A 26,340-nucleotide genomic window follows, 5' to 3' on the forward strand; every position below is an offset into this window, starting at 1 on the left:
CCCAGGATAACAAGCATGAAAAGCCCAAGAATGATCCTCAGGACCATAACACCTCCAATGTACTAAGTACTGAAGTGAACTGCGAACCATCCATGAATCCACAATCCATTCAACTTCATACTCCGTTTGACCATCCACAGAGACAGAAGGCGGAGGGGATGAAGACTCAGCAGAGAACGGTACAAATGACTTAAGAAGGGACTTATGAAACACATTGGGGATCCGAAGCGACGGAGGTAGGCATAAGTGAAAGGCAGCTGGATTGGCAACCTCAATGATCTCGTAACCACCAGTAAACTTGGGACCCAGCTTAACAGGAGGAACTTTCAAACGTATGTTCCTGGTAGACAACCACACTTTATCTCCTACCAGAAATGTAGGTCCCACAGATCGTCGCTTATCTGCTAAAAGGTTCTGTTTGCCCTGAGCTACCCCAATGTTCCTCTGGACCTCCCTCCACACCTCCCCCAACCGTTGAACCGCCGAATTCGCCCCTGGACACCCCGAGTCCTTCCTGGAAAATTCACCAAAATGGGGGTGAAAACCCTAGTTACAGAAAAACAGAGAGGTGCCAGTGGACTGATTAACTCGATTATTCAATGCAAACTCAGCCACAGGCAATGAGGAACACCAATCATCCCGCTGGGACATGGCAAGACACCGCAAAATCTGTTCAAGTGACTGATTGGTCCTCTCTGTCTGACCGTTGGTTTCGTGACGGTAGGCCGAGGAGAAGGTCAAGCTAATACCCAATCTCTTATCAAATGCCCTCCAGAATTTGGGCACAAATTGAACCCCTCTATCTGACACCAAATTCATTGGCACACCATGCAACCGCACAATGTGTTCAACAAACAACTTGGATAGTGTTTCCGTGTTAGGTAGTTCTGCTAAAGGTACAAAATGCACCTGTTTACTAAATCTATCAACCACTACCCAGACCACAGTTTTACCATGGGAAGGAGGGAGATCAGTAATAAAATCCATGGACAAATGAGTCCAAAGTATATCCGGAATTGGCAATGGCACCAATTCGCCGGCTGGCCGGTTATGGGAGAATTTAGCATGGGCACATGTTTCACAAATAGACACAAACACGGTGATGTCCAAAGACATGGAGGACTACCAGAACAGTCTAGCAATAGCTTTCCGGTTGGCCAAGACTCCAGGATGCCGACTGAGAGCTGAGTTGTGGAACTCCTGGAGAACTGGAGAAGTTTGTCCCGATACTGAACCGGGACAAAGAGCTTGTTCTCAATCAAAGACGGAGGAGCAAGAGACCGAGCCTCCCGAATTTCAAGCTCCAATTCAGAGGATACCCCAACAAAAACCATCCCGCGCTGAAAAATGGAGGAAGGAGGTTCAGGAGGTGATATCGAATCCAAGCTGCAAGATAAAGCACCCACCTTGACATTCTTGGAACCAGGCCGAAAGGTGATAGAAAAATGAAAACGTGAAAAAAAGCGACCACCTCGCCTGTCTAGGAGTTAACTGCTTGGCAGACTCGATGTAGGACAGGTTCTTGTGGTCCTGTAATCACCATGAGCCGATGAAATGCCTCCTCCAAAAAGTGCCACCATTCTTCAATTTTATGGCTAATAACTCCCAATTACCAACATCGTAATTCCTCTCTACAGAAGAAAATTTCCTGGGGAAAAATGCACATGGTCTTAAATTAGTCAAATTGACAGGTCCCTGAGACAATACTGACCCCACTCCCACCTCTGATGCATCCACCTCTACAATGAATCGTTCTGACGGATTGGGCTGAACCAATACAGGAGCAGACATAAAACACTTCTTTAATGTTGGAAATTCTTCAACCGCCAGGGATGACCAGACTTTGAGATCAGCCCCCTTGCGACTGAGTTTACCCTGGGAGAGACCCATGATCTTCTCCTCTGCCACCCTGACCCAGTCTGGTTCATAATAAATCAGTCCTAAAGCCTCAAAGAACCTATCTACAGACATACGTTCAGGGGCAATAGCAGGTAAAGAAAAAGCCCAAGTTTGAGGACCCTCCCGGAGTAATGAAATAATTATCCCGACCCATTGACTCTCATCACCTGAGGATCTGGGTCTAAGGGAAAAAAGTAGCTTACAACTCTTTCTGAATGTCTGAAACTTCTTCTCTCTGGAGAACGTATCTGGGAGCCGGACCGTAGGTTCAGGAGAGTGTAATGAATAGTGTTGAGCATTCCGATACTGCAATATCGGGTATCGGCCAATATTCGCGGTATTGGAGTTCCGATACTGAGTTCCGATACTTTTAGAATATCGAATACCGGAATCGGAAGTTCCCATAATGCAATGAGCCAGTTTGATTTTATTCAGCCAATGAGGAATCCTAAGAAGTGTGGGCACATCCTGTTATGCATGTTAGACATGTTAACTAATGGCATGGCTGTGATTGGCTGCTGAAATGATGTCATGATGCACTATAAAAGCCGCCACCATTTTGGGTTCACTCTGCTGTGAATTTACTTAGGGACAGGACGCTGCTGTTCTGACTCTGAGGGACAGTTTGAGCTAGCGATTTTCTTTATTGTGCTTTACCCAGGCTACTTTAGCAACCGCCGTGTGAGAAGCTTTCTTTTGCCTTGCAGTGCTGTTCACGGCTGTCTGCGAGGTCTCTGTGTGTGAGTGCAGCTCACGCTGTAGTGTGTCCTGCAGCCACGTCCAGTTGTAGTCCGCTCAGCGTGCGTCACTGCCTAATACATTGTCCTTTTTTGCATTAGTGCTGCTCATTTTTCCAGATTTCTCCTATTAGTGTGGTTCCATCCGTATCCATCTACATTGGTTGCAAACACTATATAGGAGTAGATAGCGGAGTCTTTCTGCAGCCTTTCAGTGCTAGTGCACAGTTCTCTGCACTGTAGTGGTCACGGCTGTCTGTGAGGTCTCTGTGTGTGAGTGCAGCTCATGCTGTAGTGTGTTCTGCAGCCACCTCTGGTTGTAGTCCGCTCAGCGTGCGTCACTGCCTCATACATTGTCCTATTTTGCTGTAGTGCTGCTTATTTTTCCTGATTTTACTCCTATATTAGTGTGCTTCCATCCGTATCCAGCTAGATTGGTTGCAAACACTATATAGGAGTAGATAGAGGAGCCTTTTTGCTGGCTTGTGCCCTGCAGCCCCAGCCAGATTAGTATTAGCCTATTTTTTGGAGCCTCATCTTTTGCATTGTAGGTTACCTTCCTGCATTGTAATAGCTACAAAAAGTTTGTGATACTATCGCTTTTACATCTTTGGGCACATCCAGTGTCTTTTTGTGAAAAAAAAGTTAATAAAGTTCACCAAACACTCCACTTTACAGTTGTGTAGGCCACATTAATTCATATTAAAGTCTAGTCCACACTTTATAAAATTAGTGTTTCTTATACCTGTTAGCAGCTGTTCAGGAATAAGCACACTAAGCCCTTAGTACTTTTCTGCCTATCTTTATCAGTCTACCAAGATGAAGAAGGCAGGGAGTAAGGCACGTGGTCGTGAGCATCGAGTTTCTGCAGGGAGAGGACGTGGGGATTCTGTGCCTGCTGCCGGCACCAGTGACTCAGCATCCCCCAGTTTTACCAGGGAACAGTCCTTTATGTGCAGCTTTGTAGGAGATCGCCGTACCCCACTGCTGCGGGACGAACAAATTGAAGCCGTTGTCAGATGGATGGCAGCTAACACATCGACTTCAATTAGTTCGAGATCCTCTCAGGTCCAGAGCACTGAAGAGCACCCATCTGTCTCTTCACCACCTGCCAAACTGCCCAGGCAGTCAGAGAGCCCTGGACAGGAGCCATCAATACTTCTGTTCTCTGAATCTGTTGGCTTGGAAAGAGGGGGCCAGCCAAGCAGCATTCGAGAATTTGAAGAAGAGGTGTATGCAGTGATGCGCAACAGCTTTGTCTCTCTTAATCTGAAGAGGCGGGTGGGCCAGTGCCTATGGTCAGCACACCTCAGTACGCATCAGATGATGAGACTCAGGTGCCACTTTCTGGTGCGTACTGTGCTGTCGAGACTACCCAGGAGAAGCAGTCATTTGAAGAGGGTAGTGTAGATGATGAGGTTCTTGACCCATCATGGCGTGAGGTACTGGAAGGTGGTAGGAAGAGATTCCCCGAACGGCCAAAAAAGGAGGGAGAGGGAGGGGGCAGACTTGGTTGCCTGTAGCCTCCACTTCGGCACCCATTAGGAGCATGCCTCTTCCAAAACCCAAAACGGGCGCTCCCAAGACTTGCAGTGCCTGGTCCTTTTTTGAAACACTTGCAGATGACATTTGCTTTGTCAAATGCAAGCTGTGTAATCAGAAAGTGAAAAGAGGGAAAAGTGTCAGCAACCTCAATACCACAAATATGTGGAAACATGTGCGGACCAAGCACGTGGTGGAGTTACAAAGACACACCGAAGACCTAGGCCAACCTACAGCGCCACCTACCATCTCTTCAGCTCATGTTGTAGCCTCTTCCTCCAGCTCACACACAGCTGGTTCAGCTTCCTCACAGGATCGCCATGGAAGAACCTCTGGCACTGTTGTACAGAGACACAGTGTCATTCCACCCACAGCACCATGTTCCCTGTCATCCTCACACTCCCAGGCCAGTCTACAGCCATCGGTAGCACAGGCATGGGAGAAAAGGTGCCCATACTCGGCACACCACCCCCGAGCACAGGCGCTGAATGCTGGCATTGCAAAACTACTGTCCCTTAAAATGCTCTCATTCAGGCTGGTGGAGACTGACACCTTCCGTAACTTCATGGCATTGGCGGTCCCACAATTCAACGTGCCCAGCCACTTTTATTTCAGCAGGCAAGCCATCCCTGCCCTGTAAAAGCATGTGGAGGGAAAAATTAAACATGCGCTACTAAACGCCGTCAGTAGCAAGGTCCACCTGACCACCGATGCGTGGACCAGTAACCATGGACAGGGACGATATCTTTCCCTCACTGCCCATTGGGTAAATGTTGTGGAGCCCGGTACAGATCTTGAGAGTGGCGCTGTACGTGTTCTGCCAACTCCAAGGATTGCAGGAATCCAGTCTGTACACATTGACTCTTCCTCATACTCCAGTTCCTCTGAATCAGCGCTGCAGGAGCCGTCACAGTCTACCTCCACATGGACCCGTGAACGCTTACCTGTTACGACCGATAAGAGCACAGCCGTGGCCAAACGTCAACAGGCCGTATTGAAATTAACTTCTTTGGGGAATCGGAGCCACACAGCGCAGGAGCTCTGGAATGCCATCAAGCAGGAGAGCGACGTGTGGTTTGTGCCAGCGAATCTCCAGCCAGGCATGGTAGTGTGTGACAATAAGAAAGAAAAAGGAGGAGAGCCAGCTCACCAGTAAACGCCTGCAGAAACACGGAGCTCCATCCAGACAAACGTTGAGGAAAAGAGAAATAGCTCCAGCTGCATAAAAAAATTTCTTCTTTATTTTGAAATGCTTAAAATAGCAATAAATACATGATGAAAGCTCTCCAAATGACTACACCAGAACAGGGTCGTGTGAAGGCTACGTGTTTCGACCTACATGGTCTTTGATATGTAGGTCGAAACGCGTAGCCTTCACACGACCCTGTTCTGGTGTAGTCATTTGGAGAGCTTTCATCATGTATTTATTGCTATTTTAAGCATTTCAAAATAAAGAAGAAATTTTTTATGCAGCTGGAGCTATTTCTCTTTTCGCAGTGTGTGACAATGGCCAAAATCTGGTGGCAGCTCTGGGCCTAGGCAACCTCACTCACATCCCATGTCTGGCACATGTGCTCAACTTGGTCATGCAGAGCTTTCTGAGGGACTATCCGGATCTTGATGCACTGCTGCACAAGGTCTGCATAGAGTGCGCTCACTTGCGGCGTTCCAGCATGGCAAGATCGCGCATTGCAGCTCTGCAGCGCCGATTCCACCTTCAGGAACATCGCATCATATGTGACCTACCCATCAGGTGGAATTCAACGTTACATATGTTGGAGAGGTTGTGTGAGCAGCAGGCAGCAGTCATGGAGTACCAGCTGCATCAGGTGCAAACAAATCGCACTGCGCGCTGTTCACACTTCCACTTCACCACCACTGAGTGGGCCTCTATGAAGGAGATCTGCCACGTTTTGCGTGCCTTCAATGATTCCATGTGGATGGCGAGTGCAGATGATGCACTAGTCAGCATGACTATCCCCCTTATCTGCCTGCTTGAAAAAACACTGCAAGCACTAAGGGAGGAGGTTGTGGAAGAGGTGGAGGATGAGGAGTCACAAATGCCATCTGCTTCTGGACAGTCTGGCAACGTGGTTCCTCACAAAGGCCTAGGCAGGGGACACTTTGTGAGGAGGATGAGGAGGAGTCAATGGAGGAGGAAGACATCTGTCCAGAGGAGGGAGGTACACAATGCTCTAGTAGTCAGTATGTAGAGCAAGGGTGGGGTGATGTAGAGCAGGCAGAGATGACACCTCAAGCAGGGGACAGCGTTTCTTGGCAAGTTGGCAGTCTGCAGCACATGGTTGATTTCATGCTGCAGTGCCTGAGAAACGACCGCCGCATCGCCCACTTTCTCAACAAGGTTGATTATTGGGTGTACACGCTCCTAGATCCTCGCTACCGGGACAACTTACAAAGCCTCATAACACCGTTGAACCGGGAGCGTAAAATGCGGGAGTACCAAGACACACTGGTGCATTCCATCATGTTCTCCATTCCACCCGAGAGCAGTGCTGCTATTGCTTTATAAAGCAGCTCAGTGCGTCGAGGCAGTGGAGGAAGCTCTGCACAAAGTGGGAGCAGAGGCAGCGCCTCAGCACAAGGCAAGACCAGTATGGCCCAAATGTGGCAAAGTTTTGTGTCCCCGCCACAAATGTCTACACCATCACAGATGGCTCCAGTCAGCAGGAGGCAACATTTCCGTCAGATGGTGACAGACTACATGTCTTGCCCTCTCAGTGTTCTCCCACACGGCTCTTCCCCTTTCAAGTTTTGGGTCTCTAAGCTGGATACGTGGCCAGAGCTTAGCCAGTATGCATTGGAGGTGCTGGCTTGCCCTGCTGCTAGTGTATTATCGGAAAGCGTCTTTAGTGCCGCAGGTGGTGTACTAATGGGTCGCCTTCGCTGGCTTCACACAGGGCTGTGGGGTACTCGGTACCGGGCCGGCATCAGGGGGACGATGTGTCACAGCAGCAGTAACCCGGTCCGTGGCCCAGGGCCCCAATATCAATGGCGGCAGTGTTTGTTTGTAATGTAAAGTTTGTGACGCCACCCGTGGCATTTGGCAAGTAGGATGGTAAGCCAACGCTGCTTGCAGATCCACTGCGACTGATGGTGTGATGCAGCTAAGATGGTATAGCTCCCCACAGGTGGAGCTGTAGTCCCAGGGCCGTGTATAAGTGCGATGGAGGAGTAGGGGCACAGAATGGTGTAGATGTTGATACCCAGATGTAGCGGTGCTGATGCGGGAATGAATGGAGGACACCAGGGCTTGCAGTCTCAAAGCTTTACTCACAGTTCGTAGTGCACACAGGTGCCCGCTTCGGTACTGTGTCCTCCGGGACAGAGGCCCAGCCAACCTCCAGGCAAGATAGGGCTCTCCCCGCCAGCACCCTTCCAACATGTGTCTTTGCTGAACGACTCCTCTATTGCGCCTATGGGTGTGAAGAGCTCCAGTACCGTGGTTCTCTGAAGTTCCTCCTGTCAGATGTTCGTAACAACTCTCTCACTTGTATGACAGACAGCTGTAGCCTGCTTCGGGGACTCCCTTCTCCTGAATCCCGTCTCTCTATCCGTTTCACTGTTGTGTCCCAAGTCTTGGTTGGGAGCAGTGCATTTACAGTCAACTACTCCACCAGTGTCTGCTGGCCCGGCCTAGCGCTGAGAATCTATAGGCAGGCTTCCTATCCAACCCACTCCTCCTCTCTGTTCTCCTTCCACTTCGTTCCGTACTTGTCTTTCTCTCTCTTATGGAAATGTAGGTTACAGTTCTATGTCTCTCTCTCTCTCTCCTTCCCATGCCAGCTGGCACAGGTCACTGAGGCAGCTGCAGCACTCCTTCTTCTATTCCTTTCCTCGGAAGCTCTCCACTAAGACCAGTCCTCCGCCTCTCCTGACTGACTGTCTTCCCTCCGCCTGAGCTCCCGACAGGCTGACCTCCTGCCAGCCTGCTCTCCTCTGGGACTCACCCCAGACTGCACTCTCTGTAATTCTATCTTTCCCCTTCTTTTATACTAACTCCACCCACCTCCCAGCACATCTCGTGTTATGAAGCAGGGTTCCACGAAGGGTGCTCTGCTACCCCCAGCCTGAAGCTGCTAGGTGTCCCCGCTGAACTATCCTGTGTGTGGGATGCAGGTGTTGGAGTGTGGCAGGGAGTTCCCACCTTACCTGGATGGTGGGGCACTACACCTTAGGAGAAGGTGCAGTACCTCTGTGGCGACCAAGCCTCAGGGGCGCCACACTAACAGAACGTCGCATGCGACTATCCTCCGATAACGTTGACCGGCTTACTTTTCAGAAAATGAACAAGGACTGGATCTTGCAGGAATTTTGCCAGTCCTCTTCCAGATTAAATAATTGGTTGGCAACAGTATCCAGGTCTCCTGTTGTGTTCATGTTTCTACCCCCTGAACTGTAATCCCTGGGCTCCAACACCGCCAGTTGCTGCTCAGAAGTGCCGTCTGCACAGTCAACACTTGCTCCTGTGTTATTGGGGTTCAGTATCGTAAGCTGATCCCCTGCTGTGGGTTCAGCAATTTCGCCTGCTCTGTCCACATTCACACTACTACAGATATTAAACTTGCTCCAATTAGACCTCTGGCTACACTCTGTTTCTACTGTAATCCCTGGGCTCCAACACCGCCAGTTGCTGCTCAGAAGTGTCTTTGGCATGGACACTCCCTCCTGCCCAGCCTGGTTCCAGCACACCAGCTGTTTCTGGGTAGTGTCAACGTCACTTTGCCTCCAATACGTTGTCCTGTCGTGTTGAGGTCGGGTTAGCCGAGTCTATGGTGCCTGCAGTTTAGGTGCTTCCTATGTGGGCTGCGGGATCTGGCAATGAAGGCTGGTTCCGTAGTGCCAATAGGACAAGCTCCCCCTGTAGGGCTGTGGGTTTCGGTAACTCTGGCCGGCTCGCGGCCTTGCAACTTTTTTTTTCATGTGTACCTTCTGCTGCCTATCTGAGTTCCAGTACCATTAGCTGGTTCTTTGGAAGTCAATCTTGAATATGTCCCCCTGGGTTCCAGTAATGTCAGCTGGTTCCAGGCAGAGCCTTTGGCTTAGGTGCCTCCTTCTCTGTATCCGATTTCCACCGTCTGCTGGTCCTTGGTAGTGCTTTCTGGCACAGGTACCTCCTGCTTAGTAACCGGGTTCCAGTACCATTAGCTGGTCCTCGGTAGTTCCATTGGCTCTTGTACCTTCGGCTACCCATCCAGGTTCCAGTACCTTCAGCTGGTTCTCAGCAGTTCCTCAGCCTTCTTGTACCTTCTGCTACATTTCCAAGCGCAAGCTTTTTGAAATGGTTTTTGGTAATCACTCTGGATCTCCCTGATGACGACCCTAAAGACGACGACCCTGAAGACCACCCCAAAGAAGACGACGACCCCGAAAACGACGACCCTGGAGACGACGACCCTGAAGACCACCCCGAAGAAGACGACGACCCCGAAGACGACGACCCTGAAGAAGACCAAGAAGATGACCATGAAGAAGATGACCAAGAGGACAAAGAACAAGAAGACAATCACAAAGATACAGAAGAACAAAAGACAGAAGATCAAGAAGCAGAAGAACAAGAAGCTGCAGAACAAAAAGCAGAAGAACATTAAGCATAAGACTAAAAATCAGAGCACAAGATATTATCTAAATTATAAGCAGAAGAAGACTAAGAAGTGTATGGGGGTGAGTCCGTTCCTCCTCGTGGTGCCCCTGGAAAATACCTGTTGCTGCAGGCAAAAGTGAACGCGGACAAATCCTGTTGTAAATCTTTTGTGACAGGCAGAACGGCAGGTGTAATCTTCAAACTTTTATAGATAGCAACAACAGGAATGCCTGTCACAAATAAGAATATGATGAAGAAGAAGAATATGAAGAAGAATATTAGTTGAATAAGAAGCAACTACAGGAATGCCTGTCACAAATAAGAATATGATGAAGAAGAAGAATATGAAGAAGAATAATAGTTGAATAAGAAGTATGAAGAATGTAAAAAAAAAGAATAATAGGAAGAAGGTGAAGAAGAAGATGAATAAGGTGAAGAAGAAGTTGATGAAAAAGATGCTGATGCTGCTGAGGATGATGGAGAAAGTGTGGGAGAAGTAAAAAAGAAGGTGAAGAGCATGGAAGTAGAGAAACATAAATATCTGGCAAAATATAAAAAAGCTTAACATAGTCAATATCTTTGTAACTCCGAACGTCTTAAAAAAAAAATTAATTCCTGCTATTCCCTTTGATTGTGCTAAACCTCTATGCCTTTAATGTCTCCTCCACCTCCCCCAACACATTCTACATTATTCTTAGTTATTTTCCTTCATGTAGAATTAACCTACAAGGAAAGTAAGGGTTTATTTTCATTCCAATATTTGTGTCCCATTGACTTGCATTGGTTTCCGGTATCGGAATCGCCGATATCCGATATTTTTGGGGTATCGGTCCGATCCAATCCGATCCGATATTTCCCGATATCGGAAGGTATCGCTCAACACTAGTAATGAAATATCAATGAGATCAGATTGCCTAGCTGCTGATTTTGCCATGGGACCCTGAAAAGATTTAACAGTTTCAGTAAGCTCTTGCTGGAGTTAGTTATGAGAAGTGGCAGGAGCCCTATGTTCCACTGACAAATCCTGCATCAATTGGGTCATATTTGACATCTGACCGGCAAGAGTGTGAAACGAATCCATACAAAGAGGAGCAAAGAAAAAAAACTATCAGCGGTCAGTTATAATGTCACACTACAGCTATGCAGGGAGCTGCAAGTTCCACTAGATGGCAAAAGAGTGGAGAGAGGACAGCAAGTCTGCAAGTGCAGACCTGCAGCACTGCAGTGAGGCTACCACCAGGTGGCAGCAGTATAGTCAATCAAGTCGGGTCAAAAAATATACAATCACGCAGTACAAAGGGTAGCACCAAGCTCAGAGTCAGCCGATGCCATAGGGTCAAAACCAGACAAAAGCAGAAGTACCAGTAGCTAGTGAGTGACGAAGTCAGGTCAGAGTCAAAGTCGAGTCAAATACCAAGGAGTCCAAACACAAAGAAGAAAACACTGAGTCGGGACAAGGAGAGGGGATGAACTGACACGGGCAAAGTCAGCAAAACACAGCAGGAAAAATCAGGGTATCACCAGAGTCAACTACTCACACTGTAGGCAGAAAGTATACTTGACACAGCCTGCAGGGTGCAGCTGGGAGAAATAGCCAACCTGAAACCAGAACGAGGCAAAGCAAAGTTAACCCCTGACATGGCCAGAGCGGGAAAGGGGTAGACAGGGCTCAAAACACGGTCTGGATCATGACAGTATATTTGTGCAGCATGGATGCATGGGACAAGGCCTGGGACAGGGCTTGGATCAGCATTTCTAACTTAAACATTGATCAGTAATAGGTTGCTGAATGACAGCTGTAGGCCTAGTGCTCTGGGAGCCCTGCTAATTTCAGGCAACACACATGAAGGAAACCCAACTTGGAGTCCAAACATTTCCAAAAATGCGATTCACAAACTGCGATTTACAATATGTAGTAATCTTCTAACCCCAGATCTCCCAGGGGGACGTGACCCACTCATGACAGTACCACCCTTCTATGAGGGCCACAGGACCCTCGGGACTGGGTTTATCCAGATGGGCCAATTGAAAGAACCATATCAACCTACCAGCACTAACCTCAGATGCTGGAACCCACATTCTCTCCTCCGGACGGTACCCCTTCTCATGTACTGTATAGAGTGTGTCATGCCCGCCATGTCTGTCATGTCTGCCATGTCTGTTTTGTCTCAAGAACTCCTGGAGCGATGTGCATGCGCATATCTTGTCTGCTATCCTGCTTGTTCCCTAGAGCAATGTGCACACTCACCTCATGTCTGCTGAGCTGCAAGATGCCTGCGTTTCTGCTTTGCCTTCTGTGATCTTCTCGTCATGTCTAGAGTCCCTGATCATGTGTCCTTCCTAGGATCCTGCACTGTCTGGTTCTGCAATCATCTCGTCATGTCTGAAACCTTTATCATGTGACGTTTCCTAAGATCCTGCACTGTCTGGTTCTGCAATCATCTCGTCATGTCTGAAACTCTGATCATGTGTCCTTCCTAGGATCCTGCACTGTCTGGTTCGGTGATCATCTCGTCATGTCTTAAACCCTGATCATGTGACTGCGCTCTGTGATCCTGGAGCATCTGAACTAGGAAGTTCTCGCCTGGTCCTGACCCGGAAGAGGAGGTGCTGTGCCCTATATCAGACCACCCCTTCCTTTGCTCAGGGCCTGAGTATTGTGTTGTGTCCCTGCATGGCTGCTTGGTCTGTGGGGCGCTCCCTCTATTCTGTGCCCTTGCACTTGCTCTGTCGTGCGTCTCTGCACACGCTCCGTGCTTGTACTCGTCTCTTGTCCCGTGTCTTGTCGTATGTTTGTCCGTTGTGCCATGTTCATCCTTGTCCTGCTTGGAATTGTAGTCCTTCTGTTATTCTCTGCCTTGCCTGTTTCTGCCATGTCTTGCCTTCGCTATGCTCTGCCTTGTTCCCCCCTATGGTCTCTGTCTTTGCTTGCTCTGCCTCGCTCTCTCCTATGGTGCTCTGTAGTGCTCCCTGGCACATGCACCATTCCTCCTCTCTTTCCGTTTGTGCTCTTTTCCATGTCTAGTCCCAAGGCTCTGCCTTGGCCTGGCTCTGGGCTTCGGCCTACGCTCCGCTGCTAGACTCTTTCCTATTGTGCTCTCTTGCACATTTCTAGGCTAGTCCCAAGGCTCTCCCTTGGCCCAGCTCTGGGCTTCGGCCTGCGCTCCGCTGCTAGCTCTGTTCTTCCTCTGTTCCTGTTCCGTGTTTCTGCCTATGCTTCCGTTCCTGGCTCTGTACTCTGCTTAAGCCCTGCCTGGTTTCTTGTCTTGTCTTCCCTTGCTGCTTCGTATGCTGTTTGCATGCGCCTGGCCTTCCTAGCCTCCTGTTTGTGCCTCAGCCGTGCCTGCCCTAGCCGTGCCCGCCTGCTTGTGCCTCAGCCATGCTCATCGGTCAGTGACAGCTGTGTCGCCTGCCATGCCTCAGCCGGGTTCGCTAGAGTCTTGCCCGGTTGTCAGTGCCACAGCCCGATCAGCTAGCCAGTGCCCCAGCCGTGCCCTCTGTGCTCCCTTGCACTTCACCCTGTTTCCGCACTGCGCTCTGTGTGCTCTCTAAAGCATGTGCAGGCCCTCGCCTGCCCATGGCATACCTCCCCGTGCTTCTGGAAAAGTACGCGCAGGCTTTGCCATGGTCCCCTGTCGTGCCCTCTTGCACGCACAGGTCCTAACCCGGTCCTTGAACCCTGACCCTGGCATGCCTCTCTGCACGCGCAGGACTCTGCCTCGCCTGACCCTGGAGTGCCCCTTTGCACGCGCAGGACTCTGTCTAGTATCTTGTGCCTTGGCGTGTCTCTACACACGCACTCTTTCTTGTACCTTGTGCCTTGGCGTGTCTCTACACATGCACCCTGTCTCGTTTTGTGAACCCTGGCGTGTCCCCTACACACGCACCTGGCCTTGCACCTAGCCTTGAACCCTGGCGTGTCCCCTACACACGCACCTTGCCTTGCACCTAGCCTTGGACCTTGGCGTGCTACTAACACGCACCATGCCTGGATATCTGTCGTGCCTCCTTGCCTGAAACCTGGTTTGCCTGCCGGATGCCCGGAACCTGCCGATCGCTGCCAGAGATCGTAAGCTGGATGACTGTGGCCCAATGTCCGGAGCTGATGTCCGTAGCCTGATGCCTTGATCATGTCGATCGTTGCCAGCGGTCCGGAGTTCGATGCCATTGTGCCTTTACCTGTACCTAGGCGTGCCACCTGGCACGTACCATGCTATGGACCTTGGCGTGCCCATGCACGCACTTTGCACGTTTTGCATGTTCTCACGTTTTTACACTGAATGTGATTCTGAAGTTATCCTAATGAAGATACCTTGCACCTACGTCTAGTCTTGTCTTGCTTCTTGCTCGTCCTGTTGCCAGACACTCAATAGTGTCCCCTGAGCCGGCCGTCTGGTCCAGCTGCCGTGGTGGCTCACCCCCTTGGTCTTGCCCCTGACACTCCCTGTACAGGGGTGGGTTCTCACAAGGTCAGCTCGCCCTCGGTGGGTGGGTGCCACGGCCAAGAGGGTCCACTCTCTCAAGAAGAACGACTCAGCGTAAGCTGACGTTTGTCACAGAGTGCTGAACCATACAGGAATCAACGATTTTCACTACCTGAAATTCTAAATTGCCATCAATAACTAAAGGTGACAATTCCACAGGCACAACAAATTTTTTGAGTAAAGACCTGTGGAAAACATTATGGATCTTGAGAGTAGAGGGAAGCTTGAAACGAAAAGCTACAGGTTTAATTTTTGCGACCACCATATAAGGACCAATAAGCCTAGGACCTAATTTCCTAGAAGGAACTTTCAGTTTAAAATTTTTGGCAGGCAGCCATACTAAATCATTCACCCCCAGGTCCGGACCTGACAATTGTTTCTTATTAGCCATACATTTGTATTTGTCCTCCATGATCTTTAAATTATTCTGAACCCCTTCTCATACCGATGACAGTGAAGAATAAAATTGTTCCTCCACAGGAAACCCATCTTTACTGAAGGTACAAAATATGGATGGACGCCATATGCACCAAAAAATGGCGACTTACCAGTGGACTCACTACAACGATTGTTTAACGCAAACTCAACCAGTGGTAGAAAAGAAGACCGATGCTCCTGGTTATCTGACACAAAACATCTGAGGTATGTCTCCAAACTTCGGTTTAGGCATTTAGTCTGACCATTAGTTTGAGGATAGAACACCGAAGAAAATGAGAGATTCATCCCTAATTGGGAACAAAACATCCTCCAAAATTTGGAAGCAAATTGGGTCCCCCGATCTAACACCATATTAGAAGGAACCCCATAAAACTTCTCAATCTCAGTGACAAACACCTGAGCCAGTGTGTCATGACACAGCTGTGGGGTGACCCAGGACCAGGGGCTCCTTCCCTGTCCCTAACACTAGGGGACACCCTAGCTTGCCATACTCCACGGGATACTTCTGAATGTGAAGATGTCACCTCCACCCTTGCCTTATCTCCTGAACTAGCCCTCCATCTGTTCCCTTCCTCCACCCAGGGAGGAGGGGAGCTACTGTGCACCATAGTACACCAACCAGACAAACAAGGCAACACAAACAAGGGTTGACCGAAAACTCCAGGCATACAAAATATTCACTCACATATAACAGAAGAATACACCGGGGCGTGAAGGTAGGTAAATAAATCAAAATAGAGAAGGGATTGTCACACATACAAACCATATGATCTCATCTCCCTCCATTAGCCATGCAGCAAATGCTAGCTCTGACAAGGATTTGTAACAGAGCCCAGATTATAAAGGGGAAAGGAGTGGCTAACCAAGAGCAGCTGCGAGCACAAGGATTTCCAAAATGGCCGATTAACACCTGTTCTGCCAGAAGAAATAACCATATTTAAAATGAAGAAGTGCTTCTTCTCAGCTCCGGAGTAGGAGCAATCAGATGCTGTAGTCTTCTGGCTCCACACTGTTGCGGTAACCCCGTGACAGTACCCCTTCTTCTACGAGGAACCTACGGAACCTCGTGACAAAGTGTCTTGGCGTTAGGGAAAGCAGGTAAAGCAATAAAGTGTACCATTTTACTAAACCTATCCACTACAACTAAGATAACCTAATTACCAGAGGATGAAGGAAGATCTGTAATGAAATCCATGGATAAATGAGTCCATAGTCCATGGGCAATCAGGAATATTTATTGTTAAAAAAAAAGCCCCAGACGAACGAGTATGCAGGGTCTTGGAATGTGCAGAGATACAAAGAACTACATCCTTACACAACCATGGCCAAAACAAAAAGAAAACCGACAAGAAAGGAAGTCCAAGGTCTTCTTACTACCTACTGTAGATGACAATCCAGAGCCGAGTTATGATGTGCCTCCAAAATTTTAAGATGCATAAGTACAGGTACAAACAAGAATAGGAAGCATTTAAGGAAGCCAGGATGGATGAACACAGAACTTAAGCACATGCTAAAAAGAAAGAAAAAAATGTTTATAAAATGGAAAGTGGGAGGCATATCTAAAGAAGAATATAATGCTGTCTGCAGAACCTGCAGGGCACAAATCAGATTACTAAAGCTGACAATGAATTGAGGCTTGCAAGAGATGTCAAAAGCAATAATAAAGGATATTGGGGATATGTCAAAAGTATAAGAAAAGTCAAAGATGCTATAGGATTTTTACAGGATGAAAATGATGAAATGGTAAGACAGGATGTTGAGAAGGCCGAACTTTTAAGTTCCTATTTTGCATCTGTTTTCTCTCAGAAAGAAAATGTAACATCAACTGTTCTTCACTGTCCTATTAAGGGAATAGAAGAATCCAGGATATCTATAAACTGAAAGATAGTGAGGAAACACTTAGCTAACCTAAATGAATTCAAGTCTCCAGGTCCAGATGAATTACACCCCAGAGTACTGAAGGAGATAGCAGAAGAAATTTTTGAACCCCTCTCCATAATCTTTGAAAATTCTTGGAGAACAGGAGAAGTCCCAGAAGACAGGAGAAGAGCAAATGTTGTTCCTATCTTCAAAAAGGGAAGAAGGTGGACCCAGGCAACTATAGGCCGGTGAGTCTGACTTCTATACCAGGAAAGATCTTTGAACAAATTATTAAACAACATGTATGTCAGTACCTGGATAAGAATGAAGTAATTAAACAGAGTCAGCATGGGTTTGTAACTAATAAGTCATGTCAGACTAACTTAATTTCCTTCTATGATGGAATCACTGATTGGGTGGATCATGGAAATGCAGTAGATATAGTATATCTTGACTTCAGCAAAGCATTTGATGTGGGTGATCCCTGGGCAAATGGATCCTGGATGTGGGTGATCCCTGGGCAAACAGATCCTGGATGTGGGTGATCCCTATGCAGACAGATCCTGGGGGTGGGTGATCCCTGGCTAGAGGGCCAGGAACTTTTTGTGATATACCTCAGGAGTAAGCTGATATTTCCTGGGCCTTTTTGATGGCTTCACAGTCTTGATTTTGATCTTGATGGAGAGGGTCAAACAGCTCCAGAGCTTTGCCTCATAGTTCAAGGGTTAAATATCTGTCCCACTAGTCCTCAGGCAACAAGTACTGCTAGCAGGCCTTTTCAAACCATCTAAAAATGTGTCCAGATCCGCAACCTTGTACATGATAGGAAAATGCTCAGGAAGGGGTTTAAAGGTGGAGATATTACTGGACTCACTCTTCAGTGGGGTAGATGGCTCCATCTGGAGTGGCGCTAACTCCAGCTGATACTGAAGCTCGGCTTGTCGCTCAGCAGCCTCTCAGTCAGCTTGGCCCTGACGCTCTTGTGCTGCAGCATCTCGCTCTTGGTATTGCTGAATGAGCCTCAGCTATCCATAACGATCATCTGCACTAAATTGCAGTGAGGCGATCTGCAGGTGGGGGTCCAAGTTACTATCATTGCTGCTATGGCTGGTATCTACAGGTAGGACCTCTGCAGCTGCACCTTTGCTGGCCTTCCCTTCATCAGGGCTCAGTGGCGAGCTTGCTCTGAATCAACCTGCAGCAGATCAGTAATCATTTGCTGCCTGGTTTTGTCAATCTGTCTCATCGTGCAGAGAGCAATAAAAACCTCCTTGGTCAGTTGTTTTTACCAGGCCTCCCCAACTGCAGCCATAATTGCTAAACAAAAGATAGAACAGAAAAACAAGAGAGGGCGGAGGAGTGTAACTGTCACATGTACAGTATTGTCCCAGGTAAAAAACATAATGCTGAGTCTGATCCTCATAACTCTGCACAGAATCCTTACAAGAAACGTACAAGTTTTCAGTGACAGAGATGATTTCTAAAACCAGATCACTGATGTTCTGTAATATCCCACTGCTGCCACCAATTGTCAAAGATCACAGCCTGAGCGGTCTCGCAGATCCTCCCACTGTCACCTTTTTTGTCATGAACAATTCTCTGTTGAGCCCTGTTGAATAGATGTCCCTTTTCTGGGCGACTGCGGGCTGCTATTTTTTGGCTGGAGGGTCACTATACTGAGAATACCAGCCCCCTTCAGTATGCTTTAGCAAGGCTGGTTCTCAAAAATGAGGGGAACCCCATGCCATTTTTTAAACTATTTAAATAATTTAATAAAAACAGCGTGGTGACTGCTCTATTCTTGATAACCAGCCTTACTGAAGCTGACTACTGAGGGTTGCAGCCCCTTGCTGTGTGTTTTACCTGGCTGGTTATAGAAAATACAGGGGAACCGTGCAGGCGGCCGGTGATGGTATTAGCAGCAGCAGGCATTGGCTAATGGGAATAATAGTTCCATCAGCTGCCGCCTGCTTTCATTGTTATCATTTGAATATAACTCTCTTCATTCTCCCCTGCTTGCACTGATCGCCGGCAGAGCAGGGGAGAATGATGAGATCCGTCTTCAGCACCCAGCACCAGGTAACAGCACTAACTGTAATTCTTCTTCCCTGGCGCCCATCCATCTGGTACTGATGCAGCACACAGGGGTCAAACGGTTGCCACATACGTGCAAAAAGTATTACACACAGTGGCGTAACTACAAAGTTATGGGCCCCGGTGCAAACTTTCAAATGGGACCCCCCATGCCAAAATACATGCCCATCTCCGCTCCATACACCTCGTACACACGCGGCTCCGCTCCGTACACCTCGTACACACGCGGCTCCGCTCCGTACACCTCGTACACACGCGGCTCCGCTCCGTACACCTCGTACACACGCGGCTCCGCTCCGTACACCTCGTACACACGCGGCTCCGCTCCGTACACCTCGTACACACGCGGCTCCGCTCCGTACACCTCGTACACACGCGGCTCCGCTCCGTACACCTCGTACACACGCGGCTCCGCTTCGTACACCTCGTACACACTCGGCTCCGCTCCATACACCTCGAACACAAACGGCTCCGCTCTGTACACCTCGTACACACACGGCTCCTCTCCTTACACCTCGAACATACGACTCTATTCACCTTGTACAAACGCGGCTCCGCTCCGTACACCTTGTACACACACAGCTCCTCTCCGTACACCTCGAACATACGACTCTACTCACCTCGTACACACGCGGCTCCGCTCCGTACACCTCGTACACACGCGGCTCCGCTCCGTACACCTCGTACACACTCGGCTCCGCTCCGTACACCTCGTACACACGGCTCCGCTCCGTACACCTCGTACACACGCGGCTCCGCTCCCTACACCTCGTACACACTCGGCTCCGCTCCGTACACCTCGAACACAAACGGCTCCGCTCCGTACACCTCGTACACACACGGCTCCTCTCCGTACACCTCGAACATATGGCTCTACTCACCTTGTACACACGCAGCTCTGCTCCGTACACCTCGTACACACACGGCTCCTCTCCGTACACCTCGAACATATGGCTCTACTCACCTTGTGCACACGCGGCTCTGCTCCGCACACCTTGTACACACACAGCTCGTCTCCGTACACCTCGAACATATGGCTCTACTCACCTTGTACACACGCAGCTCCGCTCCATACACACACGGCTCTGCTCCACACACACATCTTCGCTACGTACACCTCGCACACTCGCGGCTCCACACACCTCGTACACACACATCTTCGCTACGTACACCTCGTACACACGCGGCTCTGCTACATCCACCCTGTAAACCCCTCCTGACCCCACACAGAAACTTCCCCTCATCCAGCACCATGACAACCAGCACAGCAGAGTCCTGCAGACACTGAGGCCCCTGATCATGTGACCCCTGACTCCTCCCCTCCTGTGACCTCATCACAGGTCCTGTGCGCACAGGAAAGGACGTCATTGCAGGCTGTGGGGGGCTGCGGTGGGTCTCTCTGGGAGGGCGATAATGGGGTGCATGGGGGGGCGTGATGACCGCTGCGACCGTGGTAGCTACGCCCCTGATTACACACATAGACATTGACATCTCTGCTGCCATTTTTTCAGGTGCTGTAAAAATCAGGACGTGTGAAACCGGCTTTTGGATGATTATTTGGGAACTCACAGTTATCAAATGGCAGAAATACAACTGACTCCAATTCATGGAATACACAGTATCTGTTCCTTGTTCCGGTCACTGCCAACTACACAGTAACCCCAGAAAGATCATTTGCTACCACCACCAATCATTTATACAGACCAACTGGACACCGGTTTCAGGGAAGCGTATATGGCGTCTGGGTGCAATTTGCATGACAAAAGAAACAGGTCTATTACATTTTATATTTAATCCAGAAATATAGGCAGTGTTTATAAAGTAGACAAAAGATTTTACTAAGGGGACAAAGCAATACAGCTTCTACAATTACATAAGATAAAGAAGAAAAAGTACCAAACCCTGGTCACAAGAATGGCTCATAGCTTAGCAAAGGGAAGCTCTTCGATTAATGTCCGGTGCAGCTTGGGTCAAGCCTACACGGCGATGCATCTTTCGTCTCTGAGCGCAGCTCATAATTGGCATCTGCCTTCTAGTAGCTTCTAAGCTATGCCCGTGTGGGGAGGTTGAGCTGGGTACGGTTCTGCCTGTAATGGAGACAGAGAGATTGACAGAGGGTGTCATGTGGCAGACTGCCCATCAGAGGTCACTGGAGAGCGCCGATGGCAGTGATTATGTAACAGTCATTTGAGTGATACATAACTGCCAGAGGTCAAGGTGACTCTGATTGGGCAGAGGTGACTGTCAGGTGACAGAGGGTGGGGCTACCTGGTCTGTCTGAATAAATACTGAGGTAAGCTTCCAGAAGCTTCAGTCAGACAGGGGAGCTCACAGGTTAGGAGAGTCTGTCACACAAAGGAGACCCCTCAGAGACTTTGGACAGTGGAAACGGTCACGGGGGGTGACCCTATAGGACATTGGTCACAGGCAGAGACGGCCTGTGAGGACCTGGATTATTGGTGGACTTTGTAAGGTGAAACGCCGTGGTGGATTGGCCTAGGGCAGCCACGGCGGATAGAGCCACGAAGTACGACTGACAGAGAAAGTGTACAAGTGAAGGTACCCAGGCCTGTCTACAGGAGGATAACAGTGTGAAACATCTGTCGTGTTTTGTTCTGGTCGTCGTGAGGGCGGCCAATAAAAGGAAACCTGTTGAATACAATTCCTGCCTCTGTCTCGTGCCTGTCGACGTCAAGAAGCGGGTCACCCCCCATTCCTGTGAGTACAGCACAACTCCGCCACCTATCTGCACTAACACCAGCAGCACCAACACCCAATTGCCATTCCTCACTCGCAACCGACCCTACACCCGCACAGCTCCTCTTGATGACCTCACGTGAGGTGGATTTGTGGGATGTTCTCAGCTCTTCAGGGTTTTATGAAATCCCTCCCAGATATGACAGGTGAAGCATCATCAGGCAATTATTCAATTGTAGGGACCCTAGTGGCCCTACACTGAGGTGAATGCATGATGTCCATCCCTCTGCTACAATGACAAAAATCTACTGTATAGCTCATAAATTTTAAATCCACATGTGGCGCCCCTGCGGTACGGCCGCCACAATGGTATCGCCTCCCTAACCAGCGGTGGTATCATGTCTGGAAGTAAATGGAGCTCCCTACACTAGGTAAACCACGCATCCACACACAAGCCTGATCCCTCACCAGAAGGGGGTAACACAAGCACCTAGTTTAGAGGGTGACTGCCTCTTCTGGCTTGGGGGGGAGAGAGAGCAGTGTAATGTAGTGTCAGGAATGAAAGGGAAGAAGATACACAAGGAAACAGGAGTTTCCAGGGTTGGAGCTTTTGAAGGTTCACCGTAGGATTACCCCGAGAGAAGGACACCTGAGTCCTGGGCTACCAGGGATTGCAAATCCTGAGAGCAAAATCTGGAGACCGAGGGACTGCAGGTCCTACGGCCACTCTTTCAACACCAAGAGTACCCCATTACAGAGGGCTCAGAGCTGGGACTGAGAGAATAGCTTGCAAAGAGCTCACATTGCATGCTGGCTGGAGCGGCTGGAGAGCAGACAAGCAGGGAGCACAGATCAGCTCAGAAGCTGTTGAATCTCCAAACAGATGGGCATAGAAAGGAAGGCTTATTCTACCCACATAGTGGAGAGGACCCCAGCTGCTTCCAGACTGGCTGGGCCCTGGACCTGGTGACCAGTACCCCTGGATTCTACTTGCCATCCATCAGTAAAGGCAAAGACTGAATTCATTCACCTCCTTGCTTCTTTCTGCTGCACTGCTCACTACAACCCACATCATCACCCCAGGGGCCCGCTCCTGCTGGGGGGGAGTGATCCACCTTGCTGCACTATCCCCTTGGGACCCCACATGCAGCGCTGGCCATCCCTGGCCCGACACCTCAGCTGGCATCACGTTAAACCATAACCTATTATCCCTTGTATATACTGCCCTTTCACTTGTCCGGTCAGGGCTACGATGCTGGGCAATCGCCACAGTGATATCCCTGGTAGACTGCCTGCCTGGCTACTGAGTACCCCGGCCCCCATGACCGCGACACACACAAACCCCAATATTGGAGATGGCATGTCTACGAACCCTCTGGCTGCAGATTCAAACAAGCGCTTTCAAGTCAAGATGCTTCATCCCTTGGACAAAGTCTCTCCACTTCTCTTCCCCCTATGTACACTAATCTCAAACTGGCTGTCTTTTCTCCAGCAGCCATCCTGTTCACCACAATAGATATCCTGCTTCAATCACCTGAGCACTGAAGGGAGTCTCTGGCTTTAAAAGGACCTTGAATGGTTAGCTGTTCCCAGGGCCGGACTGGCCATTTGGCAATTCTGGCAAATGCCAGAAGGGCCTGTCTGCTCATAGGCTGCTTTGGCTGCTACCTTGTTAACAGAATCGGTGTTCTCAAGACACCCATGCTGCTAAGAGATGTGACGGAGCACAAAGTCACCAAAAATCCATCACTTATCCCAGCAGGTCATGGGAATCATTAATACTATTGGTAATTGCTTTCCTTCATCCAAGGTAATATTAGTAATATATTTCATCTGGTGCTTGGGGACGGGGAGAACATGGGCCTGTGTGATTTCAAATGCCAGGGCTGAATTTCAGGCCCAGTCCGTACCTGGCTGTTCCTATCTTAATTAGTGTGTGAAAGGCGTGGGGAGGTGAATGCCCCTCTCTGGAGATGTTATGGATATTCATTTTTTATGACAAAAGAGAAGTGGCTAAAGAGTGAGGAAAGGGAGCAGTGGCAACGTACAGAAAGTGCAAACATATAAATCCCCTAAAACGAATTATTTATTTAGTAAATTAAAAAACACCTATCCCATCATGCATCATCTGGGTATCATATATGGATATGACATTTATTGATTGATCCTCCTGATGAACCGCTATAGGCGGGGAAACGCGTCGGGGTTGACCTGCACATGATAAGTGACCTTGTTTATTCTACTATGATTCATAATATACCCTTGAGAGGGGTTAGTTTGTATTATCTGTCTGTCGGACATATTAGTCTGTCACATATGATCATGATATGCAGGTATTAGATTTTTTATCTTTAATATTATCCTGGGGTCCTATTTTAGCCTAAGGCAATTTGAATGTTCACTGCTATAATATCATAAGGGCATACCCACATATGACAAGCAATTTATTGGTTAATATACCCCTGTGTGGGGGTTTTATCAGGATAATATCAATTGTTTGAGGTTTTGCTCGAGCTTAGGGCATTCTGAAGTTTCATTTCTGCACTATCGGATTATTGTTTTCCCTCCTGTCTGAATAGGGACTGGTAGGGGAGTGAGGGATAGTCCACGTTGAGTGGGGGCGCCAATTCTCGTTTGTAGGGTGCCAACCTCCACGGCTAGGAAGGTATCAGTGAGCCTTATAGTAGGGCTATGTAGCATCCCAGTGTAGGTCTGGTTATTTTTTGGCATTGGCCATTTTTTCACTGGGATAGGTGTTTTTTAATGTACTAAATAAATAATTCGTTTTAGGGGATTTATATGTTCGCACTATTTTTGATTCCCATGAGATATATATTTCATACGTTCAACGTGCAGAAAGGCAAGAGGTCTGCTATGTTGACAAATTTTATTTCAGGATGAAGATGATGTTTTGTCAGGGGAGGTGGGCCAATATTCAGGGCTCCCGCCATTAATTTCTAGGAGAGCTCTGAAACTTATGAAGTAATTGCCATTGTCAATCATGACAGCTTCTGTATAAATTAATGAAGACAGCGGCACTTGTGCTTCCAGCTCTGACAACAGCCACACTGATGTCTCATTCTGAGACAGATGCCTGCCCCACCACCCTCATATATTATACACCATTAATGTTACAGATGGGAACACCCCTCTAACGATGCAATAAAACCCCTGAGTCAACATACCCGCCAATGTTGGAAATAGGTCTTTGGATTTCTGGATTTGCCGGTGCCATACATGTTTTGCAGGGAATTTGCCATGATATATATAGAAGTATAAACTACGTAAGATGTCCGGAACACAAAAACATTAAATAGTGATAATAACTCATCATTCAGAGATTCATTGCCCATGCATTTGGGGATTACGTCACTTGTAGTGTTGGAGTAGGTGCACATAATAAGTAATTCCCAGATTTTCCTCAGAAGGTCGTCATCTGGGTATTTTATGGGCTTTACGCTGTACAAATAATCCCTGAACCCCGGGATATCTCCTTGATGACCAGCAAGCGACAAACTTCCATTAAATGTTGTTCTTATTCCGAGACGTTGTAATTCTGACACCCGGGAGAAGAAGGAAGACATAATCCACATTTTAGGTCTCAGCTTTGGCATCGCAAACATATGGACAAATGTGTCTGCATAGTTTATACTTAAGAACGCAATGGTCACGTTCGCTGAGCTTTTATCGATTGTCTCAATCATTTCTGTAGCAGATTTTAATGAGCCGGAGAGATTCTCCTTAAATTCAATGAAGAAAGCCACACAACCACCGGATCGTAAAATTTCCATTTTAAATGTCTCACCGGCGATTCGTCCCGTGTCATCATCGGATACAAGAATTCCAACCCATTTCCAATGAAAATATTTTACCAGTTGTACAATAGCATCAATTTCAGATAACTCATTGGCTGCCGCCTGGTAGAACGTTGGGAACTGATCGCTTGTTCTAAATAAAGAGGTCATGCTGCCGTAACTTATCTGTCAGGATAAGAGAACAATACCTTATACAAACCAAGACACGTGAAATCTGGAACAAATACGACATATTTGGTGGTCTAATTTCATTCTGAAAAGGATTTATTACCCTCCATGGTGGATCCGAGCCACAGCTATCCTTTATCGGACCTCCATGACTCTATCCATAATGATGGCTGTAAGGTGGCTCTCCTTGGTAAGTAATTCAAGTTTGACAGACACCTGAGGCTCTCGTGGGACTCCCTACTTTAGGTGGAAGATTTTTGGGTCACTGCTAAAGATTTAGATAATTGGCCTACTCATGTTTTATGTTTCTGTGAAATGGAAGTAAAATATTATGACAAAGACTATAAAACCACCAGTGAGGATAATTTTTTCGAGCGAGGACCTCTCTCCTATTTTCACGCAATGTGTGGGAAAGGCTAAGTGCAACATGAAGGGAAAGGGAACCCAACACTACGAAAGGGGGGAGTGGAGACCCCTATGCACATCTAACGTCACCCTGTCTGCTGTTGTGAGTTCATTCTCCCCTTCACTTTTGATGTCTGATGAACTCCCTCTGCTGGTGAAGAGGGGTAGTGAAATTGATTGGGATGGGAAGAACCTGTCATCTGAACAGGCGGAGTGTGATTGGACATCTGGAATTTCTGAGTGGATATAAGGCAGCCGACGCCCTGCAGGGCTGCTGGTGATCCTTTCTGCTCTGAGCTCTTGCATCCAGTTTTGTTCCTGTCTACTAAAAGCTAAGTTTTTGCCCTGCTAATATTCCATGAGATTTTGTCTGGTTTCCTTAGTGTTTGTATTCAGCCAGTCCTGGTTGGGACTGGCTGAATTCCATTTTTGTCTCTGATCAGTTGATCTCTTTGCTCTGTTTTCAGAATATACCTGAGTGCTGATATAGTGATATTGAAGTCTAGCGACTTCAGGGCCTTTTTCCCCATCAGATGCTTGGGACATTTTTGGTAGGGTTTTTTTTGCGGATTGCAGCCAGCATCTTTTCTGTCCTATCT

The sequence above is a fragment of the Dendrobates tinctorius genome, unplaced genomic scaffold, assembly GCF_039654945.1.
Source record: "Dendrobates tinctorius isolate UK_male_01 unplaced genomic scaffold, ASM3965494v1 ptg000251l, whole genome shotgun sequence".
NCBI classification, from domain to species: domain Eukaryota; kingdom Metazoa; phylum Chordata; class Amphibia; order Anura; family Dendrobatidae; genus Dendrobates; species Dendrobates tinctorius.